Source organism: Crocuta crocuta, unplaced genomic scaffold, assembly GCF_008692635.1.
Source record: "Crocuta crocuta isolate KB4526 unplaced genomic scaffold, BGI_CrCroc_1.0 scaffold115, whole genome shotgun sequence".
Classification (NCBI taxonomy): Eukaryota; Metazoa; Chordata; class Mammalia; order Carnivora; family Hyaenidae; genus Crocuta; species Crocuta crocuta.
Window position 1 is genome coordinate 3,387,370 of NW_027530575.1, and position 22,771 is coordinate 3,410,140.

Genomic DNA, 22,771 nt, shown 5'->3' on the forward strand with positions numbered 1-22,771 from the left:
TAAGTGTATGGGTCACATATGACCCCTTGGCTATTAATTTATGACCAACTTATGACTTTAAAAAAACAAATAACTCTAAATAATCCCCTCACCAAATGGAATGAGACTCTCTTAATGTTACTGGAAATGGAGGAAGGATATATGTTATATGAACCTTACAGATGAGAAACAAGCCATTTAATTTCTCTACTGTGTGACATTTGTAGATGAGAAACAAGTAATTTAATATCTCTTTCCAGCTCTTCTACCATAGAGACTTAAAACTTAAAACTTTACTTCTTTATTTATCATAACATTTTTTTAAGAAGCAACTTTTGACTGCTCACTTGATAAAAGGAGGAATTTACTGCCTAGCCATTAATATATTTAGGATTTTTAGTTCTAGATTAGTACTACGACTTGTATATGCCATACAGATCTTTTATAGAACTTCATTGGAAAAGCTGTATTTCCAGATCAGTGTCTAGCATAAAATCAGTATATGCATGGTTCTTAGCCACACATATATCCCACTTTTTAGTGGCACTATTCTGGAGTGCGATGTGAACACTCCCTAGGAAATGTTCAGGTCCTGGAAGGCATTTATCTAAGTCAAGTCCTCTGAAACAAAGTATAGGATCATTGTGCTGCCAGGTTCTCTGGGCATGGTAGTGCTTAAAGATGATTTTATTATTTATTTTGTTTTGTTTACTAGTACAGTAAAAAATAAAAATAATAATCACCAGCTTTTGTTGCTCATTCTGATCATATTGACCTCACCTCCTATATGCTTTTTCACAAATAACTACTGTACATAACATTACAGAATTGGCATTGTCTATTTCCCTCTATCCTCAGTCACATTCAATACCCTTGCACTCTATGAATAGATGCAGAAAAAGAAGAGTTTAGTGAAGGTGAAGAATAAATGGCTGTCATAGGTCATACTCAGCAAAAGACTGAAGCTGCATTAAAAGGGGCCAATGGGGCACCTGGGTGGCTCAGTCGGTTAAGCATCCGACTTTGGCTCGGGTCATGATCTCACGGTTCATGGGTTCGAGCCCCACATCGGGCTCTGTGCTGACAGCTAGCTCAGAGCCTGGAGTCTGCTTCTGATTCTGTGTTTCCCTTTCTCTGACCCTCCCCTGCTCACACTGTCTTTCTCTCTCTCAGAAATAAATAAAACATTAAAATGTTTTTTAAAAAAAGGGGCCAATATTACAGTGAGGAAACAATAAATAAAATATTCTTTATATCTTCCTTCCCGTCATCAATGCTGCTTCCCTCCCTCCTTCCCACCACATGGCAAATTAGAGAGGCCATAAATGACTTTCTCAACCATCATAAAGCCTGTCATTCATAATTATTTTTTCTGAAATACACCATCGTATTATTTATCTCAATGATCACTTTTTTGTTTTTGTTTTTGTTTAACTCAATGGTATTTAATTGGAAATTTTAGTGATATTGCATTAACTTTGCAACTACAAAGCATTTATATGAATTTAATGCAGAGAATTCAGTAAATATAGATTAAGAAAAGTCAACCAACTATAGGTTTAAGATGATAAAAATATAGTGACATTTCAGGAGAAAGTATGACAGATACTGGAGGTTGCCTCACTCAACAGAAAATGGCTTTTTACCCTGCCTCCAAAAGAGAGGCCAGAAATCTTTTTTTAAAGCCCTACATTTATTTTAAACCTCTTTGAGCCAAAAAGTGTTCCTCTGACTCACTGCTGAACTGTGAAATGAAAAGAGAGGTCAACTGGCACTAGCTTGATGGATTTTCCTTCTTCCTTTTCTAGAATGCTGGTGATAACTGGGAATATAGTAGCATCAGTAAGGAAAATGTAGCAAAAGATAGAAGGAGACCATTTCCTGTCATCATTGAGGAAGAAGTATCACCAGTAGATTTATTTTTGCATGAGGTAAACAAATCCTTTTTGCTTGAGCTACTGTAATCAAGTCTTTCCTGTGAAATACAATCTTTAACTGATACACAGTAAAAAAAACAAAAACAAAAAACAGATCTTCAAGGACAGAATCATCATGGACTCAAGGACACTATTTTCTCTAATTTCTGGGCCATGTTCAACATTATTTTGAAAATGTCAGCTAGATATATTGCTATCATTTAGAAACGACAGATTATCCTACAATAATATTTTAGTAATATTTCTGCATTTAGCCCTTATTGCTTGTCATACTGAGTTCTACTCACCCAAACTGTTAGTAATCATTTATGACAATAAACAAAACTTGTCAGTTCTGGCTCTTAGTCTACTCACTGATGTGTGTTCAATTCTTGGTGAGCAAATCACCTCCTCTGACTTTTCCTGAAGTACTGGTATCTCTTGCTAAGTATACCCTTGTACATTATAGACAGACACTCAATTTTTAAAAAGGTCTGAGTGTGGGTGTGATTATAAACCAGAAGTTAAAGAGCTTTCACATTCTTGAATTGAGAAAACACTAGAAACTTCACACTCACCCTGGAAAGTGACTCTCCTGATAGAAAGGGGCTGCTGGTCCATATGACCTTGACCATCAATTGCTGAATGTCTCAATGGGGATCCCTTATTGCATGCCAACACTATACCAGCAGTACTCAGAGAATCAAGCATGGATAAAAACCATCCCATTCTTCTTCCTTGAAGAGCTGAAAAGAAGAGGAAATTTTACAAAAGCTTTATTAAATAATAATAACAATAATACTAATAATACACGTTACCAAGTAACAGATATAAAGCATTTAAAATGCTGGTTTTTAAAGAACAGCTGTGTATCACAGCTAACATATATCTCACTTAAATGATGAAGTTAAAAAATAAAAATGTCCTAGCCTGGGTCCTTCACTTCTTACCTCCCATCCTATCTTTGATATCTTATACAAAGAGAATCAACCTTTACTATAGTCTATTGAGGACATATTTATTCAATTCTAGTCCCTGGTAATAAGATACATGTTGTTTTTGGTAGAAGGATTATACAATTTCAACATTTGGCAAGATACTCAGATCTATTTTTAAAAAAACTATGATTTTTCATTACAGAATGCATTTTCATTACAGAATTCATTACAGAATAATATTATAGATTGATGAAACAAACATTTTTTAGTAAAACAGAAATGAAACATATCAAACAAGTTATAAAATCATTCAAGCCAAAAAAGTAAAAAAAACTGCTTAGGAAGTCTTTGTTTTATTTTTTTTAAGTTTTTTAAATTTATTTAAGTAATCTCTCTACCCACTGTGGGGCTCCAATTCATGACCCTGAGATCAAGAGTCGAATGCTCTTCTGACTGAGCCAGCCAGGTACCTCTGTTTAGAAAGTCTTTGTACTTGTACCATTTTGTATGACACTCACTCATTCATTAATTTTTAATACAACACTATGTTATTATATTAGCAAAAATGTGCCCAACAGTAAGCTTTGTGCTTCAGGGAAATAAAAATGGGTAAATCATTGTACGAATTCCCAACCTATCCAAAAGAGTAAAAACATTAATTAATTATTCAATAGAATATGTTAGATGAACCTTTAAAATTTATTTATTTATTTTGAGAGAGAGAGCACGTGCATGAGCGGGGAAGTGGCAGAGAGAGAGAGAGAGAGAGAGAGGGAGAGATTGAGAATCCCAAGCAGTCTCCATGCTGTCAGCAAGGACTCCTAAACAGGGCTTGCACTCATGAGCCATGAGATCATGAGTTGAACTAAAATCAAGAGTTGGATGCCTAACCCACTGAGTCCAGGCACCCTTATGTTAGATGGATTTTTAAGGTAACCATTTGGTATAGCAATAGCACATTAGAGTATAGCATCTTCTCTCTGCATGGTAGAGAGAATCAGTAGGGTGCATTTAAATTTGACACTGCAGGGGCACCTGGGTGGCTCAGTTGGTTGACTCTTCATTTCACCTTAGGTCATAATCTTGAGGTTTGTTGGATCAAGTCCTGTGTCAGGCTCTGTGCTGGCAGCACGGAACCTGCTTGGGATTCTCTCTCTTCCCCTCTCTCTTTGCCCCTCCGCTATTCTCACTGTCTTTGTCTCTCCCAAGATAAAGAAATAAACTTTAAAAAATGATATTGGATTTGTGTCTTAAAAACTGAATAACAATGCATTGTGTTAGAACAAGGAAAGCATTCCAAGCAGAAAACAATCTCATGGTCCCCATCTCAGAGCTAAACAGACCATCAGAACTAATTGAAAGCATGATTGTACCATTTTTTAATTAATGTTTTGGCTTGAAAAGTCACCCTAATCTGAAACAAAATCCAAATTTTGGACAAGAAGTAATTTCCATGAGAAATTGTTGGCATTGTAATAGATAAGGAATATCAAAAGAAGAGAATACTCTGTAAGTTCTTGGAAGAGGTGGCAATTTCTTTCTACCTAAAAAGATGACACGTGTTGCATGATAATTTTCTCCAAGGGTAATCTCCATGGACATCTCAAATTTTATTTGTTTTGTTCAATTCTGTATTCCCAGTGTTTAGGACAGCACAGTAAATAAGGTCACACTTGATACAAAGCAATAAACCAGGGCAAAGAGGGATCCAAATAATAAGGAGAAAGCCACGCATATACTAGAGGAACTCCAGTTATAACTGAGGAATGGAACATATGCAAAACACAACTAAATAATTATCAGTGAAAATTCAGGATGGTCAAAATTAATGTATATAAACAAAATAGGTAAATGTGAAGGATATGAAAGATAGAGGCAATATTAAAGTGGTATTGAGCTAGGGTGCCTGGGTGGCTCTGTCCATTAAGTGTCTGACTCTTGATTTTGGCTCAGGTTATGATCTCAGGGCCGTGACACCACGTGGAGCCCTGTGTCAAGCATGGAGCCTGTTTGAAATTCTCTCTCTCTCTCCTTCTCTCTCTTTCTGTCCTCTCCCCCACTGCTATACATGCTTCCTCTCTCTAGAATTAAAAAAAAGTGGTATTGACTTATAACATAAAAGTTTTCCAAAGAGAGTAATATCTTCATTGAAAATTCAAATGAAATCAATTTAATATTTTAATGTTTATTTATTTTTGGGAAAGAGACAGAGACAGAGCATGAATGGGGGAGGGGCAGAGAGAGAGGGAGACACAGAATCTGAAGCAGGCTCCAGGCTCTGAACTGTCAGCACAGAACCTGATACAGGGCTCGAACTTTCAAATCTCAAGATCATGAGCTGAGCCAAAGTTGGACACTCAATCTACTGAGCCACCCAGACACCACTCAGATAAAATCGATTTAAAGCAGAAGTTTTGACTTCATATCTTTGATATAATTTTCTAACTAAAATCATTTGCGATGCAAGGATAAAATTGTAGAAGAATATACATATTTTTTTAGTATCTTATTTAATTTTTTCACTTCCGGGACATTTTTATTACAGTTCTTTAATAAGTGAAGATTACATAGACAGACAGACAGACAGACAAATAAATGTATAAAAAGATTATTATTAAAATGTTTGCAGTGTACATACTTTGTAAGCAAATTTCAGCAAATTCAGCTCTTTAGTCCCACTGTGAAAAATACTGAGTCACACAGATATGTACAAACAACTGTATAATCAAAAATTAGAGTCCTTCAGGGGCACCTGGATGGCTCAGTCAGTTGAGTGTCTGACTTCAGATTAGATTATGATCTCACGGCTTGGGAGTTCAAGCTCCACAATGGTCTCTCTGCTGTCACCACAGAATCCGTTGCAGATCTTCCATCCCCTTCTCTCTCTGCCCCTTCCCCGCTTGTGCTAGCTTTCTCTCAAAAATAAATAAATCTTTAAAAAAAATTAGAGCCCTTCATACAAAGAAATATATACAGGGAAAGGTAGAGAAGAGAAAATTTAAAAAAAAAGATATCTAAAAATACTTATAAATGTTGAACAATATTGAGCAGCATTTTGTGTATTTATACTTACACAGTATTTATACTGAGTAGAAATACTCGGTATTCATACTGAGCCACAGCTAGCGTGAGAAAAGATTAACGTGGCAGATTTGGTTTCACAGTCCTTGCACGTCTCTAGTCACTTGAAACCAAGATTGACTCTTGGCCAAACACTCAAAATATGATTTTGAGAAATCTTTTTATGTTACTTATGTTTCATATACCCAGAAGAATGCGGCATGCCATACCAGATTTTCAGGACATGTGAGAATGATTTTTATGAAAACATTAAGATTAATGATGCACTTGCTTTCCTTGTTAGGATCTTGAGCTTCTTTTATCATTTTTGGTTGTATAGTGGAACATGTCTCTGTTACCAGTAATCCATAAAAATATTTGCACCCTGAGTTTCAAATAGGCTTCCTTGAACTGAGACATGTGGCATGGGTCAACACAGTTCACCACAAGAGAGAAAAATGTGTCCCGTGAGACTTGGTAATGACTTGGAAGCCTCTACCTGACCCCTGTGACCTCCACCCAACGCATTTTTTTTTCATATTGATCTTCTTCTGTACCTTTTGATATAACAAATTTTAGCTACTACTATAATATGCAACTGAATCCTAAGAGTCATTCTAGTAAATCAATTAATTTGAAAGTAGTTTTGAGACACCAGAATCATCAAATGCTGCTGTGGCTGGTAAGGAAAGTATATGACATGGCTGCTATGATACAGATGTTGCATATTTAAAATTAGTGTTTTTAGTGGAATGCCTATGCAGGGACAAAAGATGTAAGTATTTAAGATGGAAGCTACCTTTAGGTTGCAAAGGGTAACACAGACCTTCTAAAATACAAGTAATTCAAAATTACAAAAACATAAGGAAGCAATCAACCATAATTTAGAATAATCAGGTATAACAAAAATGTTCAAACCTCCAATGCCTGAAGCTGAAAAATATTATAACGTAATAGGAAATGTTTAAAAATGGGTATATATAAAATGATTAATAGATTAAACGATTAGAGCTATAAACAGAATGAGACAATATGAACAAATACAAATAGAGGTGAAATAGAACCAAAATTTAATTTCTATTACAGAAAAATGTAGACATTCAAATGTAAAACTCCTTGGGCCAGTTAATTTAAAAATATATGCAAAGAAATAAAATTAATAAACTAAAGGACAAAACTAAGGATTTTATAAAATGCAATATGAGGAACTGGAAAGATGAATAATAATTAAAAGAACTTAAGTAACCTAGAATATAAAAGTGTCAATGTATGTACAAAAAGACTTAAAGATTAGTAGTAAGGATGATGAAGCAAATGCAACATTGAAAATAAAATTTTGACAAGAAATTTCTAGAATTGGTAAAAGATATTAAAACAGAATGAAAGTCAGAAAATAAAATATATTTTTAAAATGATCAAGATTTAAAGCAAGTAGCAATACTACTGTTTTTGATATCAATACTGGCAATATTGAGATGAAGACACATCCATATGTGAAAGGTAAAAGGTTTGAGATTTTACTGTACTTGCGACTTAACAAATTAGTCATCCAATTTTTTTAATAGCGGCAGAAGACACATGATTCCTAGGTCAAAGACAAAGAATTTATTACAGCAACAGCAAGAGCAGAGAGTATCAGCATTTGTATAAGTTGCCCAACGCTCAATTCACATCGGATGACATTAAGTAGACTTGGTGACATTGCATATGCAGCACTGTGTTATGGGAAGAGAACACTATACAGTGGAAATCAAGAGATAAGGAAGTCAAAATCAAGGAGCTGCAGTTACCAGAACTGTCCAAACACAACTGCCTCTTCACATTCAGAACACTAGAAAAGAGCACTTGAATAATGGCATAGAAAGATTTGTAAAGCAATCTCTATGTCCAGCCTGGAGCTCAAACTTACAACCCTAGATCAAGAGTCACATGCTCAAGGGCACCTGAGTGGCTCAGTCGGTTAAGCGTCCGACTTTGGCTCAGGTCATGATCTCACAGTTCGTTGGTTCGAGCTCCGCGCTGGGCTTTGTGCTGACAGCTAGCTCAGAGCCTGGAGCCTGCTTCAGATTCTGTGTCTCCCTCTCTCTCTGACCCTCCCCCATTCATGCTGTTTCTCTCTGTCTCAATAATAAATAAACATCAAAAAAAATTTTTTTTAAAGTCACATGCTCTACTGACTCAGCCTGTCAGACACCCCAAGCAATACAGTAGTAACTTTAACTAATATTTTCTTTATGTTGTATATTAGTAGAAAAAAAAAATGAACAGGTAGATGATCTTCAATTTACCTCTAACTTACAAATCTCTCATAACTATATCAAATATGGACACCTCAATTTCATATAGAAGCTTCAAAGACTTTTATCTTCTATATGTGAGATGAGGATGGGGGATTCTAGGATGAGTAAGCCAATCCAACATATCATTTTCAGCCATCAAGTCATTATTACTAATCAAATTGTAGAGACAAGTATCATACAAAGTCCTATCTGGATAAAGAGAAATAAATTTCTAAATATATGGTGTTAAAAGTACAGAATATCAAAAACAAAGAGAAAATCTTAGAACTTACTGGAAATAAAAGATTCATTTCACAAAATGGATTAACAAGTTGATTCAAAGTGAGTATTTTTGTAGAAACAGACACCAAATATAAATAATATCTTCAATATGGTGATATAAAATAATCATATTATACCTTCAAAATATTCTTCAAGATTTTTAATTAATTATTGATATCTAATCAAAAAATTCAAGACCATCTATGAAATAATTATTTAAAAACTTTACCTCCAAATTAAATTGAATCCCAAAATAAAGATGAGGCTGCAAAGAACAAGGACACCACATGGTTTTTCATTGCAAATATGTTATTTGTTTGAAAATTTTATAATTTTGAAAAACATTATCAAATAGATCACCTCAATATTAAAAGTATTATATCTTGAATCAATATGATTTAGTAATTGAGATGTGAGCAATTTGTAATCTTATAAAAGGAAAGAAAATGCAAGCTTATTTCATTCATACCATGTAGCTCTCTACTTCCAAAGAGTCTTAAAACAAACAGAGAATTATGGATTCACACCATTTGCTTTAATGTTACTCACATGAAGAATTTTAGCATACTTTTCCTCACCTTTGAGAAAAGCCATTGATTTACTTATTTTTATTTTTTTACACAATAGATTGCAAAAATAATTCATTTTAAACATTTCTTATATTCTATTTGGCAGAATGGTAGAAAAACCAGAGTGTAATATAAAATACACACTCTTCTTTTTCTTTGCAGACAAAAATTGTTCTACCAAACATTCAATTAATATGTATCCTTCTCTAACTCTCCCAGAAAATTGAGGAAAAGCTTCCAAACTGATTTTATAAGACCATATTACCCTGATATCAAAACCAGACAAGGACACCACAAAAAAAGAAAATTACAGGCCAATTTCTCTGATGAATATAGATGCAAAAATACTCAAAATATTAGCAAACTGAATTAAACAGCACATTAAAAGGACTGCACACCATGATCAAATGGGATTTATTCCAGGGATGCAAGGATGGTTCAACATCTGCAAATCAATCAACATGATACACCATACTAACAAAATGAAATTAAAAATCATATGATCATCTCAATAGATGCAGAATAAAAAAAAAACTGCCAAAGTTCAATATCAATTTATAATAAAAACTCTCAATAAAGTCATTATAGAATGTACCTCAACATAATAAAAGCCTTATATGAAAAACCGACAGCTAATTTCATATTCAATGAAATTAAAAGCTGAAATAAATAAATAAAGCTGAAAGCTTTTCTTCTAAGATCAAGAACAAAACAAAGATGCCACTATCCCTACTTTTATTCAACACAGTACTGAAAATCCTAACAAGAACAATTAGGTAGGAAAAGGAAATAAAAAACATAAAAATTAAAAAGAAAGAGGTAAAACTGTCAGTATTTGTATATAGCATGATACTCTCTGTAAAAAGCCCTGAAGATTCCACTATAACACTGTTAGAAGAGACAAATGAATTCAATAAAGCCACAGGATACAAAATGAATATCCAAAAATCTGTGTTTATTTTTCTATAAACTAACAAGGAACTATCAGAAAGAGAAATTTTAAAAACCTGATTTTCAATCATATCAAAAAGAATAAATTACCTTAAAATAAATTTAACAAAGGAGGTAAAAGATCTGTATGTTGAAAACTATAAGACACTGATGGAAGAAATTGGAAAAGACACAAATAAATGGAAAGATATCCATCCCATGCTCATGGATTGTAAAGATTAAATGTCCATACTGCCCAAAGCAATCTACAGATTCAATACAATTCCTATCAAAATTCCAATGACATTTTTCATGGACTATAGCAAATAATTCTAAAATTTGCAGGGAGAAACAAAAGACACCAAATAGCCAAAACAATCTTGAGAAAGAAGAACAAAGCCAGAGGCATCATACTCCCTAATTTCAAACATTACTACAAAGCTATAATAATCAAAACAATATGATGTCAGCATAAAAACAGACACAAAACAGACACACTGATCAAAGGAAAAGAATACAGAGCCCATAAATAAACCTACACATATATGGTCAAGTAAATACAACATAGGAAGCAAGAATATATAATGGTGAAAAGACAATCTTCATAAAATGTTGCTAGAAAACTGGGAAAGCTCTATGGAAAAGAATGAAACTAGACAACTATGTAACACCATATACAAAAATCAACTCAAAATGGACTAAAGTTTTGAATGTAAAAGCTAAAATCATACAAATCCTAGAAGAGGGACACCTGGCTGACTCAGTCAGTAAAGGATGTGACTCTCTATCTCGGGGTGGTGAGTATGAGCCCCATATTTGGCCTAGAGCCCACTTAAAAAAGATCCTAGAAGAAAACATGCCTAATCAGTTCCTTGACATCAGTCTTAGTGATGTTATTCTGGATCTGACTCCAAAGGCAAAGACAACAAAAGCAAAAATCAATAACTGGACGTACATCAAACCAAAACTCTTCTGCACAGTGAAGGAAACTCTCAACAAAACAGAAAAGCAACCTACTGAATGGGAGAGAAGATATCTGTATATCCAAAACAGGGTTAATATCCAAAATATATAAAGAATTCACACAACTCAATTACAAAACCAAAAAAAACAAACAAAAACAAAAACAAACAAAAAACAATCCAATTAAAAAATGGGCAAAGGAAAAAAATGGGCAAAGGATCTGAATAGACACTTTTCCAAAGAAGACACATTGATGGCCAACAGGCACATGAAAATATGCTCAACATCACTAAATCATTAAAGAAATGCAAATCAAAACCACAATGAGATATCACCTTACAATTGTCAGAATGGCTATTATCAAAAAGACAAGTGTTGGCAAGGATGTGGAGAAGTAATAGTAACGCAGTGTTAGTTGGAATATAAAATGGGGCAGCCACTATGACAAACAGTATGATGGTTCCTCAAATAAAAAAAAAAAGAAAATAGAGCTACCATACGATCCAAATATGCTCCCACTGAGTATCTATCCAAATTTTTTTAAAAAAGTAATTTGAAAATATATAGGAACACCTATGTTCATTGTTGCATTATTTACAATAGCCAAGATATGTAAACGACCTAATTGCCCATCAACAGAAACATGCATAAAAAAAGATGTGGTATATGCACAAAGGAATACTGCTAAGACATAAAAAAAAAAAAAAATCTTGCCATTTGCAAGAAGGATGGACCCTGAGGATATGCTACATGAAATAAATCAGACAGAGAAAAATAAATATTACAGGATTTCAGTTATATATGGAATCTAAAAAAACAATCAAACAAACAAAACATAAACAAGCCAGACTCATAGATACAGAGAACAGACTACTGATTGCCATACTGGAGGGAGGTTGGAAGGGGGGCAAAATAGCTGAAGGAGATTTAGAAGTACAAACTTCTACTTATAAAATAAGTCATGAGGATGTGATATATGGCATGGGTAATGTAGTCAGTAACATGCTATTTTTGTAAGGTTACAGATTATAACTAGACTTATGATCATTTTGCAGTGGATACAAATGTCAAAACACTACATTGTATAAAACTACTATAGTATCCTATGTCAATTATTTCTTGATTTAAAAATAAATAAATTAGTAAAAACAGAGGTACTTCCCTCAAGTACTTTACATCCTGGTGGAGGAGACAAAGACAAAACATTGTTGATTTCTGTGTAATATAATATATGTAAAAAGGCAAATATTCAAAGTGCTTAAAAGAGCAGAATAGGAACATTTAAACCACCCAGATATTCTTAGAAAGCATTAAGAGCAGAAATGAGCCAAGACTTGAAGAAAAAGAACTATAAATGTTAAAGAAAAATGTGGAGCTGGTACTTCTGTCAAAAGAAACTGTATGAATAAAAGAATAGATCTATGAAATGATATATTGTGTGAAGCACTTTGTACAAAGTTTGTGATGTAAAAGAGCAAGAAATGAGGCAGTATCTATAAAAAGAGACCAATTTATGGAAGGGCTTATGTATCATGCTTAAGGATTTAGACTTAATCTTTTAGGTGACAGGGAGCAATTGAAGAATTTAAACAGGGAAGTGAGTGACATGGACAAATTTTTATTTTAAAATAGATTTCCATACAAAAACAACTTGCCTGGGTAAGTTATCTCAGTCATTTGTTAATGAGAGATATTTAGAAGTTTGCTTAAATCTCTGAATTTAAGATTCTTCATTGCAGAGAGACTTAAATGAGATATATAATAAATCAAAAGATATATGGAATCAACAAATGCACATAATTGCAAGATGCAGTAAGAATTCAGAAATGTGAAAATGGCAGCCTCACATTCTACAAATGAGGAAGTGTGCTACTATAAGTGTCACAACAGATGATCAAGAGAATGTTCTCAGACTGAAATCCATATGATGATAGAGCTACCATGAAAATATTCAATGAATTCCTTATAGCAACTATGGAACAGGGGGTCAGGAATACCATGCTTAGAGGAGAGACAGAGAAATTTTAAATGATAATAAGAATAATACTGCGATCACAGCTTGGGATATAAAGAAAAACCAGGTAAGATTCTTATGAGCTATAGGGCAAATATCTCAGCATTAAAAAAATAAAAATACAAGCATTTAATTAATGGGGACCGTAAAGCTAAGATCTTAGGAAATTAATCACTAACCATAATAATGACAGGGATCCCTAAGGAGTAATTATTTTAAGAAGAGAACAAGAACTGGAGAAGATGGAGTGAAAAAGAACTTCCTCTTCCATGCCATAACTTGTTAATTCACTCATTCCACACATATTTATAACATTCCCCACTGATACTACAACAGTCTGTAATCACACATCACTTTGCTTCTGAAGTGCAAAATTAGTTGAAGAAAACTCAATAAACATAAAAACATTTAGTGTTATATATGCAATGAAGATAAAAATAATAGATTTTTAGGGGCACCTGGGTGGCTCAGTCAGTTAAAGAGGTCTTCTACCCTGGAACAACAATTAAATTTGAATCCGACATCTCCCTGGATTTCCAGGTCAAGTATAAATGTCTTTAAAATTCAGAAAAGACATAATTTTTCACTACAAGATGTTACTAAACTCTTAATTAATTCAGAAGACAAAGATATTCTCTAAAACAAAAGATTAGAGAATAGAATTTCCATGTATCCATTCTAAGAAAGTTTTTTTTTTAATTTTTTTATGGTTTTTTTTTTTTTTTGAGAGACAGAGAGCGAGAGGGGGAGGGGCAGAGAGACAGGGAGACACAGAATCTGAGGCAGGCTCCAGGCTCTGAGCTGTAAGTACAGAGCCTGATGAGGGGCTCGAACACACGAACTGTGAGATCATGACCTGAGTTAAAGTCGGACACTTAAACGACTGAGCCACCCAGGCGCCCCCAACAAAATTTTTAATATCAATTAAAAATTAAGCCAGTCTACCTTGACTGAAAACTAGGGAAATATTTCATTTCATGTAAATGAAAAGTTCATTTGCATTCAAAGTTCTGGATAAAATGGAAGAAAGGGATAATACAACAGAAAAGAAAAAAATCACTGGAGAAAAAAAATAATTGGAAACAAAGTAAGACAGTCATTGCTTCATACCTCATATCCTGTTTCAAAGAATAGTATAAACTTTTTGCCCTGACAGTGGGATGATTCCTAGATATTTTTCTGGAAAAACCTTCTTTGCCCACATCGTAGGCCCCCATGCCTCTTGGTTCCGGCCTCTAAAAGGAGTCCCTTATTTAGTGTTATCCATGACCACATCTAAAATGGGAATTGGAAAGAATGCCTATTCTGGGTACTGATTTTCTTCATCATTTCATTCCTGCAGGTTTTTGTGTATATGTCTTCATTTGTGTGTGAGAAGAGCAAGTGTGAATAGGGGATTGATTGCTAAGTGGAAGTTCAAACATAATCTCTTAATCCTATACGCTGGAAAAACAACTCCCTTAAAAGCAGGTATTGTGATGAGCCATGTTTCCTGATTCTAGAGCTAGAACTTGGAGTTATCTGTTTCCTAGCAACAATTCTGTTATATGCTCGCCTCCCTAACTCTTAATTTAATGACTTCCACTGAGGCATCTGCTTTGGACAATTTGAGACAATGGTTCAGGACAGAAAGGCACAGTTAATCTCCACTTCTCCCTGCTATCTGCACTTACACCATAAAACTACTTGTCTCCTGTGTCTGCCTGGTAGTAATATAACAGGAGATTCATGGAAAGGGCCTGTGGGAATCAGGTTCCTCACATAACTCAATCTTACTGCCAATTTTTGTTCTGACTTCCTCAATTCTGCTAACACTAACAAGCTTTTGTTAAATAATTTAGGTTTTTTATCCAAACAAGGCTCCAGGTTATTATATTCTCAGCCATCCTTGGAGGTTGGCCAGAGGCAAAAAGTATGCCTATTCTTTCCCAGGAGTCAGTTTTAACCCAGGTCTGTATCTTTATTACGGGATATTACTAAATCTATAGGAAAGTGAAAAGCTAACAATCCACTCTGACATCTTGAATTTTCCCTATCAAATCTCATAATGCATAATCATGTTAGGTACATGGCTTTACTGCAAAGCATAACAAGCATTTTGTCCATCTGTTTGATAACAATAAGAATTGCAACTCCCCTACTTAGGATTATTGTGATTCCCACTGCCTCTCAAACTACTTCTTCCTAAGCAACTTCCACTTTGAACTATGCCAAATTTCAGCAGCAGTTTAGGAATGGTACAGACGGTTAATAATTATCCTGAAATGTGATAGTGGTAACTTTTTTACCCCCACACTCCATGTTTCTTAGACATATTGTTTGTTGCTGTTGTAATTTGTTGTATTTAACTACCATTTATCTCGAGTTGTTTCCTGTTCAACCTTAACTTTAACTTAGCCTTCAATTATAGTTTGAGTAAAAGACATTCTACTTTCTATTATAAATATGATAATATACAACAATGAACACTTCAGCTTTTTAGTTCCATTTACAAGGTAGCTTTTTCTAAGGTAAAAGGTTGCAAAGACAATTTCCAAAGCAGGACAGGGAGAGAGACAGAAAGAGAGAGAGAGAGAAATATACATTTTGGTCTGGGCATTTTTGTCCCAGGATAGCCAAAAATAAAGCCGTTGATCAAAACACTTCGAAAATAAACTCTGTAGTCTCTTTATTAAACTTTTAAGTACAAAAGCCTAAATGATAATAGTGTCACTCTGTCTCTGACCTGCTTAAGTCCATTCCTTCTCCAGACTTTATATCCAAATACCTCAGGGGTTGCGTTCCCAGGACCTGAGATTCCTCCCTCAGATGAAGAGTGAAGACACCCATCTGGACACCCATCTGGAGACCTCTTCGATAAAATGTAAGAGTATAAAATACTGAGAACATTTAACTTTCATAAACAAAGAGATGACTTAGTCTACAAATAGTAGGCCTATCATTGGAACAAATTTAAAAATGCTTCTGATGCTATTCAATCCTATGCTAAGCTCACCAGATATTGCAGAAGGATACTGTCTTATAATGGTATCTAGAGTAACTCTTGTAAACAATGCTTTCAAATGTTGCAGCTGACACTGAAGTTATTCAATTTGCTCTCTCGGAGACTCAAAATTTCCCGTTTCCTTTAACCTTGCTTCTCCAATTTGTATCACAGTTTAATATAACTGGTGTGATTATGGGTTTGAAGTGAGTACATATTTAAATATTGCTTAATCTCTGTCCCATATCTGTACCAAAGTGACTTTTCTTTAAAAATTTCAGGTTTAAAATGGAGAGAGTTGCAAAAGGTTTACAAACGAATAAAGAATAACATTAAATATCAGGATTAAAGCTAAATTAAAATTTAAAACCTAAATAATAATAAAAATAGGATATATAATATCAACCCTATATTTACCATTAAATACATTAAGAGCCATTTAAGCTTGGCTTAAATTATTATGAATTCTAAATTATAGACAATCCCCTAATAACTCATTAGTTACAGACAGACAGCATAGATTCCTGGCACACCATAATTACTCAGTAACTGTTTTTTGAAAAGAATTGGCCTTGTGACCAAAACATTACCATACTTTATCTATTTGCTGAGTATAAGATATGAACAACAATTATCTAGATCTTTTACTGGACCCTGGCTGTAACGATGCAATCTGAATTCTGGCTATGAAATACAGTACTAAAAACCTGTGTCACTTTCAGATCTGATACATTAAAAACTTCCAGTAATGTCATTCTTTTCCATTTCATTGTGATTTTGAAGACATGTGTTGATGATTTGGGAACAAAACAGGAGAAAGAGCCTGGGTCCCTGAATCTACATTTGGAGAATAGGTTTCCAATCAGGAATACCTGTATTAGACAGTTGCATGAGTGAGACATGCTGCTTGCATCATTTTTAATAATTTACTATTTTTGGATTTGTTACAGCATACATAGTTACTTCATCTAAGTCAGACATTATTAAAAATAATAAGAAACCTTGTTCCCCTCTAATAAAAGAAATCAATGATGTCACCCTTTAGAGACAGAAAACACTCACTGTCAACCCTTAGAAACATATGGCACTCGGGGCGCCTGGGTGGCTTAGTCGGTTAAGCGTCCAACTTTCGCTTGGGTCATGATCTCGCGGTTCGTGGGTTCGAGCCCCGCGTCGGGCTCTGTGCTGACTGCCAGCTCAGAGCCTGGAGCCTCTTTTGGAGTCTGTGACTCCCTCTCTCTCTGACCCTCCCCTGCTCACGCTGTCTGTCTCTCTCTCTCCTAGAAATAAATAAAAAATATTAAAAAAAAAAAAGAAACATATGGCACTCTGTGAGTAATGGAGCTCCTACCGCTCTCTCTTTACAAAATCCCTTCCCTAAACACCCTAAACACAATGGTTCTTTTAGGTGTGGGGTATATATTATTATATTATTTTCCTATGGCTACTATAAGAGTGAACTACAAACTGTGTAGGTTAAAACAACATTTACTTTCTAACAGAAGTCCAGATAAAGGACTCATGCTCCTCCTCCTTAAATCTCAAGAGAAGAATCTTTCCTTGCTTCTTCTACATTATGGCGGCTAAAGGCAATCGTTGATTTTCCTAATGTATCTGTGATTCTGTGTCCAAATTTCCCTCTTTTTATAAGGACAACAGTCATACTAATAACGGCTCACCACAGTTCATTATGACCTAATCAAATTTGATCACATCTGCAAGGACCCATTTTCAAAGGTCACTTTCTAAAGTTCCTATGGACGTGAAGTTTGATGCAACATCAGCCCAGTATGGTGTGGGAGAGAATAAGAAAATGGGTTAGAGGGAGCGTTCTATTGTGGCATAAGTATGTTCATAAAAATCAGGCTAAATTTCCCTACATAAATAGTATCATAAAAAGTGCTTATTTTCTGTATTTTGGTAATGTAAATGAAGGGTACACATTGAGACAAAGAGAATGCCAAGAGTTGCCAATACTACACCTGACAATGATTTTATCATATTACATTTTTGAAAAAAATTTCAGGGTCAAGATTGCAGATCTCAACAAATTGATTTAAGTCTGACTTTTAACTTGTTATTCACACTGGATTGGATTTTTGGAATCTAACTTACATTTATTAACTCAAAACACTATTATAACATTAGTTTATACATTCATTAAATTATATAATAACATCAGTTCTTAATTCAAAATAAAAAATAAATGACCAGAAAATATATAATGCCATGCAAAATTTTATCTCAAGATGACTAAGCATAAAATTTAGCTTTGCTTTTTAAACTTGAAAATGAGTCATATAAATATGAAGACATGTCACTTTCTCATTTTCCTGACATCTTCATTTGTTCAATGAATAAACAAGTACATTTTCCCTTTGTCAATCTTATTCCAATATTTGATATGTTTTTGAGTGAAGTAAAATAAAATTTTAATCTTCCTTGTGTCAAAAAAGATATTATAAATGTATTCTATAAATACTTAGTCAGTATACACTATGGCCCATGCCTTAGACTAGGTACATGGGATATAAAATTGTCCAGGTATACCTGATGGCTTACTGTCTTCTTCTGTGACTTGCCACACCCTATACACAATTGGCTCTTTCATTATCCCTAAAACTTTCCTCTCAACAAGTAAAGCATATTAGCTTTCCCAAGGTACACATTTAAATCAGAATTCTACCCTAATATGAAAAGTGAGACTTGCGCTGGCTTAATTTCCTCCTTCAATTTTATGATGTTTAATTAGCTTTTTCAGATTGTTATAATAGTAAACTGGATATAACTGAGTGTTTTGAAAACTAGACCAGCATTAATATGAAGACTAAATTACTCTGATTCTCCTTCTTCCTAAAAATATATAAGTTAAACTCTCAGAATTTGAGACGGTTCCTAATTCTATTTCTGATTTGTACAGATGGGTTTGCATGAATAACTGTCTGTAACAATGTTTCTTAACTTATGTCAGAAACTGATCATAATTTAAAAAGGGATTATCAGGGCACCTCAGTGGTTCAGTGGGTTAAGTATCCGACTCTTGCCTCTTATTTTGAGCTCAGGTAGTGAGATGGAGGCCCATGTCAGCCTCCTCTCTCTCTTCCTCTGCCCCCCCTCTCTCTCTCATACACATAAATAAATAAATAAATAAATAAATAAATAAATAAATATCAATTAAAAGCAAATCCAAAGGCTACTGCAACAGGGTGAGGCAGACTTTGACAGTAGAGGAAATACTCTTAACTTAAAACGTCTATAAACCTCTCAAAGGTTTATAGAAATGAGTAAACAAGGCTAGAAAGAACCCCATGGGGGGTGGGATGAACAGGTGGTGTGCTCAGATAGTTGATCAAGAATGTTCTTCTGTAAGTGGGCTAGCTGATTCTCAGGAGGGATTTGTGAAGGAGGGACATGGGCCTAGGGAAAACTGACTAAATGTGGATCAAGTCAGGTTACCAAGTATTTTGTCCATATTTCTCAGTAACATAGTTTATGAGCCACAGCATAGGAATTTGGATAGCCTACCACTAGTCTTATCATTTACAAACAAGAGGGCTACCCATGAATCTTATCTAAGTCACATGGGGATAGTTATTTGCAGTAGAGCATTTCCTAGACACAAAGTGGGGAGGGGCAGGGGATGGGAGTTCCTTAACTGTCATTTTCCAGAAGCACAGGGCTCAGGTAACATTCAACACTGCCAGGGTTAGTTAAGCCAATACAAATTCAACTAATCTATAAAAATAAGTTTGTACTCCGGGGTGCCTGCGTGGCTCAGTCGGGTAAGCGGCCGACTTCAGCTCAGGTCATGATCTGACGGTTTGTGGGTTCGAGCCCCGCAACCGGCTCTGTGCTGACAGCTAGCTCAGAGCCTGGAGCCTGCTTCAGATTTTGTGTCTCCCTCTCTCTCTGACTCTCCCCTGCTCACACTGTCTCTCTCTCTCTCAGAAATAAATTTAAAAAATTAAAAAAAATAAGTTTGTACTTTAACTAAAACCTTATTCATCGGATGCTTACACCAAGTCATATATTTCAGAAGGTAAACTGCATTCCATGCAATTAATGCACAAGTAGTTATTAAACACTTCCCTTAAAGTTAAAAATGGAAAACTTTTCTTAGTTTACTTTTTATATACAATCTTCAAGCACATAAACACAAGCTTCTTGTCTGCAAAATTACCATATGAATCATACAGTTAGGCCTAATGCCTTCCTTAGGAAGCAATAATTTTAACAGCAGTTTTATTAAGTAAAAATCCTTCTTCAAATTTTAGATTTTTTGTCAGTTGGTTAGAAATAATTTTATATGCTTTGTGATTAAAACTACTTACAAAAAAGTATATGAAATATAGCACATAGCTGAGTTACAATTTAATAATCCTATTTAATCTTTTGAATTTCATATTACTTTCTCCATGAACATGATTTGTTGAAATGGAGTCACTTACATCTTATAGGAAGGTTATATTTAATACACATTAACAAGCATTTAATATATATTTTTTCTCCATGTTGAGTAGGAAATTTTATATTTTTCTATAGTCTTAATATGAAATACATAACAGTTATCTTTATGTGCACTTCATTAGAAATTGTAAAAATCTTAATATATAACTTTAACCATTGAAAAGTGATGCAATTAAGGCTAAAGAAGAATTAAATCAAATCAAACTAGGGGCCGAAGAAGTGCACAAAAGTCAATGGCGGGGTGGTGATTTACCTTACTATTTTGCCTTGGAAACATTCCAGAAAATGGATATTTCATTAATTTTTTCTATGTACCTAGGGTTGTAGAAAGAATATAAGAATCTATTTTCCTTAAATACAAGATTAACTAGACCAAACATACAAAAGATGCTTACTTCCTTACACTTTTGCATGTATAATAAATGCTAACTGGAGATTTAATAGCAATAAGAGAGAGAGAGGTATTTTGTCAAATAAGGTTTGAGAAAGTTTACAGGAATAAATTTGCCTGTGTCGTGGCTAACAGAAAATCTTCCATAAATTCTTCACCCTTTAGGCATCCGATGTAACCAATGAAGAATTGTTGCAGTAACCATTTTCCCAAATGCACAGTACATGGGAAGGAAAAAATATTGCAAATACAAGAATCAACACTTTAAACAAAAATCACAAACATAACAGCTGGAGGGGAGAGTAAAAAGAATAATGAGAACTTCATTGTCCATTTAGAAAAAGTCTACTATCCGTCTGGTCATCATTCAAGGCTCTCTGAAGACTTCCCTAATGTCCCTAGGCACTCTATGTTTCTTCCTTCTATGTGTGTTTATTTATATAGGGTTTGCTATTTCTCCTTTATCTAAGAGATGAAAAAGAATGGATGTAATGAAACAAGTAAGCAAAAGCAAGATATGTAGAATATATTTTTTGAACGTGGCAAATAAAACTAAATCTTGCCATATCAGCCCGGCTTCTGTATTAGCTAATAAATAAAGTTAATATTTAGTCTATCTTTCTAGTATAAGTTTTTATCCTTAGGGAATCTCTGACAACATTCTAATCAAGTAATTTATGTACTTTATGGCCTACAACACCTGAAAATTAAGGGAATTGCTCACACTCTTTCTTGCTTTGTGGTGTACAAAATTGGTTAAATATTATGCTTCTGAAAATAGCTTTAAAAATTGAGCATTTCATGCTAAAAGTGGAAAAAATATGAAAGCTGGTATGTCTGTGACACATCTGTGCTGTCATGTTTGTGACATCTCTGTGCTGTATCTCAGCATATGCCCTTTCTGGCCTGTGACACAAGAAATTAATAAGTTTAATAATCTCAACCAGCTCATAAATAACCAGTTGCTTCAGCAACTGGTTATATTTTCTACATTCTTTTTGGGGTGCCTGACTTAATTCTTTATAGGGGTCCTTGATCAAGGTCTATCTGTAGAAATTATCCAAAGTTTGGAAAGCCTGACATGGTTTACTAAACACATAAAAGATCTTGAATCTCTGTAGATTTCTAAACACGAAGTTACGAATAGAAATTTTCATCAAGTAAGTATAAAAAGCAATCATTACAATTAAAATGGGAAGAAAAAGATTAAAGCCTGAATTTTAGAATCAAATAAAAACAAAAATCAGGGATCACACATTCCCCTTGTGATCCCTGTGAACCAACTTTAGTAATTATAGATTTTAGTTCATTTTGGAAAAAAATATTATTTTAACAATCCTAACCTTGGGATGATGTGCTACTTGGATATTTTTCAGCAATATGGGCAGAACAATAGAGCATGATTGTTCAACAGTGTTTTATTTATCCAGATATACTTTTTTTTATTATTTAAAATGTTTTATTTATTTCTAGGAGAGAGAGAGAGAGAGAGAGAGACAGCGTGAGCAGGGGAGGGTCAGAGAGAGAGGGAGACACAGACTCTGAAACAGGCTCCAGGCTCTGAGCTGGCAGTCAGCACAGAGCCCGACGCGGGGCTTGAACCCACGAACCCCGAGATCATGACCTAAGCGAAAGTCGGACGCTTAACTGACTAAGCCACCCATGCGCCCCCACATATACTTTAAAATGTAGAAAACAAATGTGCAGAGTGTCTGTTTATACATATTAAAAATACATATGATATAGGAGTGAAAGAACAGTATTTTATTTCCAGAGTTGAATTGCAAGAAAGATGAACATTTGGACAAAGACTGTCTTAAGTTTGGGGACGCTGATTACTCTTTTAAAACATATTTGTTTGTATTCCGTGACCATCAATTGAAAGAATAAAGAAATGCTAAAGAGCAATGCAAGTATCAATTAAGAACTCAAACATTTTACTTGTTTTACACGATCCATACCACTTTGAAAGTGGAGGGTATTTTCCTGTAAAAATGTTT

At 34.4% G+C, this 22,771-nt stretch overlaps 2 long non-coding RNA genes across 2 annotated transcripts in view; one reads left to right on the forward strand and one right to left on the reverse strand.

The window, feature by feature from the left end:
- Positions 1–14,197, reverse strand: part of LOC144234664 (uncharacterized) — a 59,164-nt gene extending 44,967 nt beyond the window's left edge. The window contains exons 1-2 of the long non-coding RNA XR_013336034.1: positions 14,041–14,197; positions 2,474–2,641 (exon numbers count right to left, since the gene is read on the reverse strand). This is a non-coding gene — a long non-coding RNA (uncharacterized LOC144234664). The remainder of the gene's footprint in view (positions 1–2,473; positions 2,642–14,040) is intronic.
- An 81-nt stretch (positions 14,198–14,278) lies between these two features.
- On the forward strand, positions 14,279–21,280 carry LOC144234665 (uncharacterized). The gene is made up of 3 exons (XR_013336035.1): positions 14,279–14,400; positions 15,681–15,793; positions 20,937–21,280. It is a non-coding gene; the product is annotated as an uncharacterized LOC144234665 (long non-coding RNA).
- Positions 21,281–22,771: the final 1,491 nt, after the last annotated feature.